Source organism: Sus scrofa, chromosome 6, assembly GCF_054392235.1.
Source record: "Sus scrofa isolate SSC_HxYL_T2T_F1_AM1 chromosome 6, Sscrofa_HxYL_maternal_Yorkshire_Landrace_v2.0, whole genome shotgun sequence".
NCBI classification, from domain to species: Eukaryota; Metazoa; Chordata; class Mammalia; order Artiodactyla; family Suidae; genus Sus; species Sus scrofa.
The window spans coordinates 165,689,518-165,702,219 of NC_139388.1; the positions used below are offsets into that span (position 1 = coordinate 165,689,518).

Consider the following 12,702-nt stretch of genomic DNA (forward strand, 5'->3'; position numbering starts at 1 on the left):
AAGTTTATATTTGCTAACACTAGGCATTATTGAATATTTTTATTATAATTTTTATAAGTGAAATGCATGGATCCTAAGTATGCAGTTAGATGAATTTTAACAATTCTATACACGTGTGTAACTAATACCTCCATCAATATATAGAACATTTCCATTATCACGGAAAGAGTCTACAAGGAAAAATTCCATTGTTTATAGACCATTTATATTCTTTGGTGACGTATCCATTCAGATCTTTTATGTATTATATTTGCACTGTTTTTCTTCTTGCTAATTATTAACTGTAGCAGTTTTTCATAAATATATGTATATACACACACATACATGAATACATACATATATACTAAACCTTTGTCATGTGTATGTGTTATGAATATTTTCTTCCAGTATATGGCTTACTATTTCATTTTCTTAATGGTGCCATTTGAAAAACAGGGTTTTAATTTTATTTATTTATTTATTTGTCTTTTTTGTTGTTGTTGTTGTTGCTTCTCTTGGGCCGCTCCCACGGCATATGGAGGTTCCCAGGCTAGGGGTTGAATCAGAGCTGTAGCCACCGGTCTACGCCAGAGCCACAGCAACTTGCGGGATCCGAGCCGCGTCTGCAACCTACACCACAGCTCACGGCAACGCTGGATCGTTAACCCACTGAGCAAGCGCAGGGACCGAACCCGCAACCTCATGGTTCCTAGTCGGATTCGTTAACCACTGCGCCACGACGGGAACTCCAGGGTTTTAATTTTAATGAAGTTCAGTTTATGAATTTTTTTCTTTTTCACGCTTTTGTGTCCTATCTAGGAAATCCTTGGCCTTACACAAGGTCACAAAGATTTTCTTCTGTGTTTTTCCCTAGAAGTTTTATAGTTTTAGCTTTTATGTTAACATATAAGATTCATTCTGAGGTAATTTCTGTTTATAAAGTGAGTTTAAAGTTCTTTTTATTTTTCTCCTGAATGGATATCCAAGTTTTTTCGGCACCATTTTTGAAAAGATTATCCTCCTTATTAAATTAGCTCTCGTCCTTATTGACAATAATTAAATTTATAGAAATGTGGAGTTCCCATCGTGGCGCAGTGGTTAACGAATCCGACTAGGAACCATGAGGTTGCGGGTTCGGTCTCTGCCCTTGCTCAGTGGGTTAACGATCCAGCGTTGCCGTGAGCTGTGGTGTAGGTTGCAGACGCGGCTCGGATCCCGCAAGTTGCTGTGGCTCTGGCGTAGGCCGGTGGCTACAGCTCCGATTCAACCCCTAGCCTGGGAACCTCCATATGCCGCGGCAGCGGCCCAAGAAATAGCAACAACAACAACAACAAAACAACAACAAAAAAGACAAAAGACAAAAATAAATAAATAAATAAATAAATAAATAAATTTATAGAAATGTTACGTAAATACAGAAGTGTTGAGGAATGGGTTTGTAGTGTTGAAGTATAGGGAATCAGGATCTAGGCATTTTGTTTGGAAGTTGATTAATTTTGATAGACCTTTATTTTCTGAAATTTCCTTCCCTCCCTCCGTCCTTGCCTTCCTTCCTTTTTTATGGCTGTACCTGTGGCCTGTGGAAGTTCCTGGGCCAGGAGTCAAATTGGAGCTGCAGCTGGGGCCTTTGCCACAGCCACAGCAACACTGGATCCGAGCTGCATCTGTGACTTAGAGCACAGCTTGTGGCACTGAATGAGGCCAGGGATCGAACCCTCATCCTCACAGAGACAATGTTAAATCCTTAACCCACTGAGCCACAGGGGGAACTCCTTTTCTTTTTTTAATTGAACCATAGTTAATTTACAATATTATGTTAGTTTCAGGTGTACAGCAAAGTGATTCAGTTATACATATATATTTTCAGGTTCTTTTCCATTATAGGTTATTATAAAATATTGAATCTGGTTCTCTGTGCTATACAGTAGGCCCTTGTTACCTATTTTATACATAGTAGTGTGTTTATGTTAATTCCAAAGTCCTGATTTATCTCACTTCCCCTCCCCCCATGATCCCCTTTGAGAACCATAAGTTTGTTTTCTGTCTGTGAGTCTGTTTTGTAAATAAATTCATTTATATCATTTTTTAAATATTCCTTGTATAAGTGATATAATTGTCTTTCTCTCCTTGACTTACCTCACTTAATATGATAAACTCTGGGTTCATCCATGTTGCTACATGTGGCATTATTTCTTTTTTTGTAGCTAATATTCCATATATGTGTATTATTTATAATATTCCATACACACACACACACACACACACACATACAAACAGACACATCTTTATCCATTCATCTGTCAGTGAACATTTAGGTTGTTTCTATGTCTTGGCTATTGTGAATAGTGCTGCAATGAACATTGGGGTACATGTATCTTTTTTTTTTTTTTTTTTAATCTTTTTTTTAGGGTCGCACCCTCGGCATATGGAGGTTGCCAGGCTAGGAATCAGAGCTGTAGCAGCCGGCCTACACCACAGCCACAGCAACGCAGGATCTGAGCCATGTCTGTGACCTATACCACGGCTCATGGCAATGCCAGATCCTTAACCCACTGAGTAAGGCCAGGGGTCGAACCTACAACCTCATGGCTCCTAGTTGGATTTGTTTCCGCTGTGCCATGGCGGGAAGTCTACATGTATCTTTTTGAATTAAGAGTTTTGTCTGGATATATGCCCAGGTGTGGGATTGCTGGATTATATGGTGATGCTATAAAAAACATATATAGAAGATTATATACATTCTATTACCATTTTGTGAAATAGGTAACTAGGTGGTGTTTTCTTCATTTTGCAAATGGATAATATAAAGTTTAGAGAAATACGCCTAAGGTAATCACCAGCTACTTCCCCAGACTTCTCTCTTTGGAGAGAGTTCTGCCTATGTTTTCTTCCAGAAGTGTTAGGATTTTCAGTCTTACATTTAGGCCTTTAGTTCATTGAGAGTTTATTTTTCTGTATGATGTGGGGAAAAGTTCTAATTTCATTCTTTTATATGTAGCTCTGTAGTTTTCTAAGCACCACTTATTGAAAAGGCTATCTTTTCCCATTGTATGTTTTTACCTCCTTTGTCATAGACTTGACAGTATGTTTCTGGATTTATTTCTGAGCTCTCTATTCTAGTCCATTGTTCTTTGTTCATTTTTGTGCCAGTACCATATTTTGACAACTGTCGTATAGCCTGAATTCAGGAGGCATAATATCTCCAGCTTTGTTCTTTTTTTTTTTTTTTTTTTTTTTTTTTTTCATGATTGCTTTGACTATTCAGGGCTTTTGGTAGTTCTTTGTAAATATTAGGATGATTTATTCTGGTTGTGTGAAAAATGTCCTAGGTATTTTGATAGGAATTGCATTAAATTTGTAGATTGCTTTGGGTAATACGGACATTTTAACAATATTGATTTGTTTAATCCATGGATATGATTTCTTTGTGTCATCTTCAATTTCCATTTCTTTGTGTCTTCTTCAGTTTCCTTCATCAGTGTTTTATTGTTTTCAGAGTATGGTCTTTCACCTCTTTGGTGACGTTTATTCCTAAGTATTTTATTCTTTTTGAAGGGATTTTAAATGGGATTGTATTCTTGTTTTTCCTTTTTGATAACTGTATAGATAAGCAAGAGATTGCTGCATAATAAACCTGTATCCTGCAGCTTTAATGAATTCACTTGTTAGTTCTAAACCTTTTTTTTTTTTTTTTTGGTGGAGTCTTTAGAGTTTTATATATATATAGTATTGTATTCTCTGCAAATAGTGATACTTTTACTTTTTTCCTTCCAATTTGGATACCTTTTATTTCTTTATCTTATCTGATTGCTGTGGCTAGGATTTCCAGCTTTATTTTTTTGTTGTTCCTAACTACTTAATGATTTTTATTTTTTCCATTATAGCTGGTTTACAGTGTTCTGTCAGTTTTCTACTGTACAGCAAGGTGACTCATTCACACATAGATATATACATTTTTTTTTCTCACGTTATCATGTTCTGTCATAGGTGACTAGATATAGTTCCCAGTGCTATACGGCAGGATCTCATTGCTTATCCATTCCAAAGGCAATAGTTTGCATCTATTAACCCCAAATTCCCAGTCCATCCCACTCCATGCTCTTCTCTCTTGGCAACCACAAGTCTGTTCTCCATGTCCAGCTTTATGTAAGATGAAAGTGGCAAGAGTGGGCATCCTTATCTTGTTCTTGATCTCAGGGAAATGCTTTCAGCTTTTCACTGTTGAGTATAGTGTTAGCTCTGAGTTTGTCATATATGGCCTTTATTTTTTATTTATTTTCTTTTTATGGCCACACTTGCAGCATATGGACACTACAGGCCAGGGGTTGAATTGGAGCTGCAGCTGGGGCCTGTGCCACAGCCATGGCAGCACTGAATCTGAACCACACCTGTGACATACACCTCAGCTTATGACAACACCAGTTCCTTAACCCACTGAGTGAGGCCACAGATCAAACCTTATCCTCACAGAGACAACATTGGGTCCTTAACCCACTGAGCCACAATGGGAACTCCATACATGGCCTTTGTTATGTTGCGATATGTTCCCTCTGTACGAACTTTGATGAGAATTTTTTTAATCATAAATGGATGTTGAATTTTATCAAATGCCCTTTCTGCAGTTATTGAGATGATCATGTAATTTTTATCCTCCCTTTTGTTAGTGTGGTGTATCACATTGATTGATTTAGTGATATAGAACCGTCGTTGAATCCCTAGAATAAATCCCACTCAATCACAGCATATGACTTTTTATGTATTGAGGAATTTGGTTCAATTTGTTGAGAATTTTTGCACTTATATCCATCAGAGATGTTGGCCTGTAATTTTTCTTTTTGTCTTTTTTTTTAGGGTTATACCTGCAGCATATCAAGTTCCCAGGCTAGAGGTTAAATTGGACCTGTAGTTGTAGGCCTACACCACAGCCACAACAATGCTGGATCTGAGTCATGTCTGTGATCTACACCACAGCTCACAACAACACCGGATCCTTAACCCACTGAGCAGGGCCAGGGATCAAACCCATATACTCATGGATACTAATTGAATTTGTTACCACGGAGCCACAATGGGAACTCCCTGTAATTTTTCTTTTTTTTTTTTTTTTTTTTTTGTAGTGTCTTTGTCTGATTTTGGAATTAGGGTGATGGTGGCCTCAGAGAATGAATTTGGGAGTGTTCTCTCTTCTTCAATTTTTTTGAATAGTTTGAGAAGATTAGATATTAGTTCTTTATACGGGAAAGTTTCTTTTTGTCTTTTTTTTGGTGGGGAGGGTGCACCAGCAGCCCATGGAGGTGCCAGGCTAGAGGTTGAATTTGAGTTGTAGCTGTTGGCCTATGCCACAGCCACAGTAATGCTGGATTCGAGTTGTGTCTGAGACCTACACCACAGCTCACGGCAATGCTGGATCCTTAACCCATTGAGCAAGGCCAAGGATAGAACCCATGTCCTCATGGATACTGGCAGGGTTTGTTAACTGCTGAGCCATGATGGGAACTCTTGGGAGAGTTTTTTGATTACTCATTCAATATACTACTAGTGATCAGTTTGTTCAGAATGTCTGTTTCTCCCTGAGTTAGTCTTGGAAAATTGTATGTTTCTAGAAATTTATCCATTTCTTTTATTTTTCTAAATTTATTTTTAAAAATTTTTATTATTTTTTTTTGTTTTTTGTTTTTTTAGGACCACACCCATGGCATATTGAAGTTCCCAGGCTAGGGGTCTAATTGGAGCTACAGCTGCCAGCCTACACCACAGCCACAGCAATGAGAGATCTGTACCTCATCTGCGACCTACACCACAGCTTGTGGCAATGCCAGACCCTTCACCCATTGAGCAAGGCCAGGGATCTAACTTAGGTCCTCATGGATACCAGTTGGATTCATTTCTACTGTGCCACAATGGGGACTCCCTCCATTTCTTTTAGTTATCCAATTTGTTGGCATATAACTATTTTCTGTAGTCTCTTATGATGTTTTATATCTCTGTGATATTGATTGTAACTTCTCCTCTTTGATTCTTGTTTTATTTGAATCCTCTCTTGCACAGGGGTAAAATTGGAGCTATAGCTGGGGCTTATGCCACAGCCACAGCAACCCTGGATCAGAGTGGCATCTGTGACCTGTGCTGCAGGTTAGGGCAGTGCCAGATCCTGAACCCACTGAGTGAAGTCAGAGATTGAACCTGTATCCTCATGTAGACAGTGTTGGGTCCTTAACCTGCTAAGCCACAATGGGAACTCCTCTCTTTATTTCTGTTCAGCCTAAAACTTAAAAGGTTTTTTTTTGTTTTGTTTTGTTTTAATTTTTTTTTTAATATTTTCAGAAAACTAGCTCTTGGTTTCATTGATCTTTTTTTTTTTTGGACTCTTATTTTATTTAATTCTTCTTTGATCCTTATTGTTTCCTTCCGTCTTGACTTTGTTCTTTTTACAGTTTCTTTAAATGGTAAGTTAGGTCGTTTGTTTGAGTTTTTTTTTTTTTTTTTCTTTTCTTCAGGTGGGCCTGGCTTGCTATAAACTTCTTTTTTAGAACTATTTTTTGTTGCACATCCCATACGTTTTGTAAAGTTTTGCTTTTCATTTGTCTCAAGGTATTTTCTGATTTCTTCATTGACCTGTTGGTTTCTTAGTAGCTTGTCATTTTTCCCCCACATGTTACTGTTCTTTCCCCCACCCCCCGAATCCATGTCTGGCTTCATACCATTGTGGTTGGAAAAAATGCTTGATTTATTTTCTGTCCTCTTAAATTTATTGAGACTTGTTTTGTAGCCTAGCATGTGATCTATCCTGGAAAGCATTTGATGTACATTTCAAAAGAATGTGTATTCTGCTGTCTTTGGATATTAAGTTCAACTGGTCTAATATGTCACTTAAGAGCACTGTTACTGATTTTCTGTCTGGATGATCCATCCAGTGATGTAAGTGAGTGTTAAAGTCCCCTACTACTGTTGTGTTAATTTGTTTTAATATTTGCTTTATATATTTAGGTACCCATTTCATAGGTGTATATATGTTAATGAATGTTATATCCTTTTCTTGTATCGAGCCTTTTATTATTATTGATCCTTTTATCATTACATTATCCTTCTTTGTCTTTTGTTACAGACTTTCTTTTATAGTCTACTTTGTCTAATGTGAGTATTGCTACCCCAGCTTTCTTATTGTTTCCATTGCATGAAATATCTTTTACCAAGCTGGGCCACCTGGTCAAAGACATGAAAATCAAATCCCTGGAAGAGCTCTATCTCTTTTTTCTGCCCATCAAGGAATCTTAGGTCATTGATTTTTCCTGGGTGCATCCCTCAAGAATGAGGTTTTGAAGATAATGCCTGTGCAAAAGTATACCTGTTCTGGCCAGTGGGCCAGGTTTAAGACATTTGTTTCCATTGTAGATTACAATGGACATGCTGTTTTGGGTGTCAGGTGCTTAAGATGTAGCCACTGCCATCCACAGGGCCATTATTCTGGCCAAGCTCTTCATCATCCCTGTACTGTGAGGCTGCTAGGAGAACAAGAGTGGCAAGCCCCATACCTGTCCCTTGCAAGGTGACTGGCTGCCGTGACTCTGTGCTGGTGTGCCTCATCCCCGCCCCCAGTGGCACTGATGTTGTCTCAACCACTGTGGCCAAGAAGCTACTGATTATGGTTGAAATTAAGGACTGTCACACCTCTGCCAGGGGCTGCACTGCCACCCTGGGCAACTTTGCAATGGCTACTTTTTTTTTTTTTTTTTTTTGTCTTTGGTCTTTTTAAGGACTCACCCATGGCATATGGAGGTTCCCAGGCTAGGGGTCAAATCAGAGCTACAGCTGCCAATTTACACCACAGCCACAGCAATGCCAGATCCGAGCTGCATCTGCAACCTATACCACAGCTCACGGCAACACTGGATGCTCAACCCACTGAGCGAGGCCAGAGATTGAACCTACAACCTCATCATTCCTAGTTGGATTCCTTTCTGCTGCACCATGACGGGAACTCTGCCATGGCTACTTTTGATGTCATTTCCAAGCTACAGCTATCTCACTCCCAGTATCTGGAAAAAGATGGTGTTTGCCACATCTCTTTATCAGGAATTCACTATTTCCACGCCCCCCCTGCATTTTTGGCTGCCCTCAGTGTATGGAGCTCCTGGGCCAGGGATCATATCTCAGCTGCAGTTGAGACCTAAGCTGTAGCTTCGGCAATGCTGGATCCTTAACCCACTGTACCGGGCAGGGGATTGAACCCATGTCCTAGCACTCCTAGGATGCTGCTGATCCTGTTGCACCACAGCAGGAGCTCCAGGAATTCACTCACCATCTTGTAAAGATCTACACCAGAGTTTCTGTACAGAGAACCTAAGCTCCAGCTGTTGCCACCACATAGTTTTATATGAGAAAAATAAAGTCAGTGAAGTCAGGGGTAAAATGTGTGTGTGTGTGTGTGTGTGTGTGTGTGTGTGTGTGTGTGTGTGTGTGTTTAGCTCTGAAGTGAGCCTTTTATAAGTAACATATAGCTGGTTCTTGTTTTTTAATATAATTATTCACCATGTGTCTCTTGATTGGAGCATTTAGTCCATTAACATTTAAAGTGGTTATTGGGGGAGTTCCTGTTGTGGCTCAGTGGGTTATGAACCTGACTAGTATCCATGAGGGTGTGGGTTCAATCCCTGGCCTTGTTCAGTGGGTTAAGGATCCGGCATTGCAGTGAGCTGTGGTGTAGGTTGCAGGTGCAGCTTGGATCCTCCATTGCTCTGGCTGTGGCGTAGGCTGGCAGCTGCAGCTCTGATTCAGCCCCTAGCCTGGGAACTTCCATATGCTGCAGATGTGTAAATCTTTTAGAATGAGTTTAAAGTGAAATGACTATCAGTTTAAAACAAGTAGATACAGTTACAAGTCAACATATATGAACCCCATGGTGACCTCAAATCAAAACCAAGAAGAGGTTCATAAAAACTAATAAAAAAGGACCATAAGCATACCACAGAAAATCATCAAATCACACAGGAAGAAAAAGAAGAAAGGAATAGAGAAGAACTACGAAAACAACCAGAAAACAAGTAACAAAATGTATGAGTACATACCAAAAACCACTTTATTTTTTATTTTTTTACTTTTTAGGACTGCACCTGCAGTATGGAAGTTCCCATATTTTTTTCCTTCTAGTGTGTTTTTCATTTCAGTATTATGTTCTTAAGCTCTGATTGTTTGTTTATTTATTTATTTTTATTTTCTAGTTCCTTGTTAAAATTCTGTGTTCACTTATTCTTTTCCCAAATTCAGTTAGCATTCTTATCCCCTATGCACTGAACTCTTTGTTAACTTATTTATCTCTGTTTCATTAAGGTTTTTTTTTTTCTTCTTATTTTGTTGGAAATAAACTCATATACTCATTTTGTTTTATTTTCCCTGTCTGTATGAAATTAAGGGAGACGGTTTTTTATCCCAGTCCTAAAGGAATGTCCTGGTGTGGGAGTGTCCCTGTGCATTCTGCATGTGCCCAGTAGCTTGGCAGAACTGGATCTGAAGTGTGCATGGGTCTTGTCTCCTCTCAGGGTGTTCTTGCAGGCTACCACTTTGGTGGCAGGCTCTGCTTCCCCTAAGTGCACACACCTCTCCTAGCAGCAGCACCTTTGCCACAGTGGGAAGCAGTGGTAGAGCAAAAGGGGACAGAGTGGGGATTCCCCTACCAACTGTGGCAAGCACTGTGATGGTACTATCATGCCAATCAGAACGCTAGGCTACCTCCAAACTGTTGCCTCTGTGTGCACTGGCAGTGGCTGTTTTCCCTCTGTTCAAATGCAGGGCCAGGTCCTAGCTTGCTCCATCCTTTCCACTTGTGAACTCTTCTTAGAAGTGTCAGCCTTTCCTCTAATGGAGAGCTTCACCTGAGCATGCTGCGCTGGAGCAGTTGCCTGGCATGGGCTAGGTTATGCCCTGGGGAAGTAATAGGAAATCAGTCAGAGTCCCAGGGAGTTTTCAGTTTGCTTCCTATTCCTTGTTTTCAGGATTAAGCAAGCACATGTGCACAGTCTTCAAGAGTGGAATCTCTGTTTGTTTTTTATAGCTCTCTGGTAAGTCTTGGTGGTTTTTAAATGAGCTGAAGGGACTCATCTTCCTGGTATTGGCCCTTAGGGGCAGGGCAACCAATATGTGGCTCAAACCTCTCACTCCCTGAGGGAGGATCTATAAGCCTGTGGTAACCCCCTTTTCTTCTGTGTTTCCGGCTAAGGTTGTGGGTCCCAACCTGATAGCATCTCCTCCCTTCCTTCCTGACTCTGTGGTTATTTATAGCCTGGATGTAGAAGAGTATTTTTGCCAGTCTCAAGTTTGTTTTCAGTGAGAGTTGTTCCATGTGTGGATGTATTTTTGATGTGTTTGTTGGGGGGGAGGTATGGTCAACATCTTCCAGCTTCCCCATTTTGAACTCCCTTCCAGTAAGCATTATTATTATTATTATTATTAATTGCTTTTAAGGGCTGCACCTGCCGCACATGGAGGTTCCCAGGCTAGGGGTCAAATCGGAGCTGTAGCTGCCATTTTAGTATGTTTAAAGCAGATTTCTTTGTGGTTTTCTTTTTAAAATTAACTTCATTGATGATAAAACAAACCTGGGAGTTCCCGTCGTGGCGCAGTGGTTAATGAATCCGACTAGGAACCATGAGGTTGCGGGTTCGATCCCTGCCCTTGCTCAGTGGGTTAACGATCCCGCGTTGCTGTGGCTCTGGCGTAGGCCGGTGGCTACAGCTCTGATTGGACCCCTAGCCTGGGAACATCCCATGTGCCGCGGCAGCGGCCCGAGAAATGGCAAAAAGACAAAAACAAACAAAAACAAAAAAACAAACAAACCCATTTTAAGTGTTCAATATGATGAGTTTTGACAGATATGTATACCTGTTAGTACCACCACAGTCATTATCTCTAAATTTCCTTATTGTACCTTCCCTATCATTCCCCACCCACCCTAAGCAACCCTTGATCTGCATTCTTTAGCTAGAAATTAGTTTTTTCTAGAGTTTCATATACACAGAAATACATAGTATTTTCTCTTATGTGTCTGAGTTCATTCATTTCGCATGTTTTTGAGATGTACCCATGTAGGTGACTATATCAATATTATGTTCTTTTTTATTGCTGAGTAGTGTTCCGTTGTAGCCAAACAATGTGGTGTGCTCAAAACAGCATTTGCCTGTTGTTGGGCATTTAAGCTGCTTCTAGTTACTGAGTATTGTGATTAAAGCTTCTATGAATATTAGTGTACAAGTCTTTGGGGAATGTTTTCATTTCTTTTAGATAAATATTTACAAGTAAGATTGATAGGTTTTATGTTTACCTTTATATATAAAGGAGTTTTGAAAGTATGCGCTGTATATATGAACCTGTTGTTCAGCATTGTTAAACTGGTATCATCTGATTTAATTTTGCCATTTTAATAGCTATGTGGTGGTATTTTATCATGGTTTAATTTTTTTTTATGGCCAAACCTGCAGCATATGGAAGTCCCTGGGCTAGGGGTTAAATCAGAGCTGCAGCTGCAGGCCTGTGCCACAGCCATGGCAACACCAGATCTAAGCCACATCTATGACCTATGCTGCAGCTTGTGGCAATGCTGGATCCTTAACTCACTGAGTAAGGCCAGAGATCCAGCCCACATCGTCACAGAGACAGCATTGGGTTCTTAACCTGCTGAGCCACAGTGGGAACTCCTCCGATGGTTATTTTAATTGAACAGTATGTTTACTGGTTATTCATATATCTTTTTTTGAGAAGTTTCTGTTCAAATCTTTGCCCATTTTCTTACCGACCTGTAGTCTTACTGAGTTGTTTAAGAATTCTTCATATATTCCGAATATAAATCCCTTCTCAGACATACATCGTATATATATGTCAAATACTTTCTCCCTGTCTGTAGCTTACTTTTTCCATTTCTTAAGGCTGTCTTTCAAAGAGCAAAATTTAAAATTTAAAATTTTGAAATCCTTCTTTCTTTTATCTTTTGCCTATGTCTTCTTGGTGTCCTTATCTCTAAAATGAGGGGCTAATATGAGACTTAAATGATTTAATGTAAGTAAAGCACCTAGAGAATGCATAGCACCTAGAAGAACTATATAATGTTAGCTACCTTTATTGTTACTGTAACTCCTTTACTCAGAAGTTATCATTGAGGTTTTTGGATGCTGCCTGCACATCCCTGTTTCATCTCCCTCCCCTCTCAGGAAACCTCATTTGCATTTTCTCTAGGGGTCATTTGTTTAAAAAGTATAAGAAGACCAAAGCCAAGATTTGCTATGTGCGTAAGGAATGATTTGTATTAGATGCTGTAGTTTTATAATCCAATTTGCTAGTGGCTCATTTATCTTTCATATCTGACGTTGTAAGGATATCCAGAGGAATTTTTGCCATTTCCCTTTCCCTAAAGGTCTAAAGCCCGCCCTGTGTGTCATCATTTTCTCCTTCTGTTAAGGCTGAAGATAAGACTATTTTCACCTTCTATGGCTACCTCTGACCTTGGCTTCCAGTATAAACATACCTCGCATGTCTTCCAGGGGGCTCTGAGAAATGACATTTCAGAGGGTGTTGTTTTTACATAGAACATAGAGGCTAGATTCTGATTGTATTAAGTGAACCAATTAAAAGCATAGATCCTTAACATTTCATCATTAAGGATGAAAGCGTTAATAGTTAGTTATACCAAAATATATTTTCAGACTACTGTGAGCTAGGTCAAGGCATGATGCTGTT

General features: G+C 39.5%; 1 protein-coding gene and 1 pseudogene across 4 annotated transcripts in view; both read left to right on the forward strand.

Moving 5' to 3' along the window:
* The window catches only part of FAF1 (Fas associated factor 1), a 438,758-nt gene that overhangs the window by 85,469 nt on the left and 340,587 nt on the right, over positions 1-12,702 (forward strand). The gene's annotated exons all lie outside the window — the stretch shown is intronic.
* LOC146402970 (small ribosomal subunit protein uS5 pseudogene) lies at positions 1,381-7,732 on the forward strand (annotated as a pseudogene).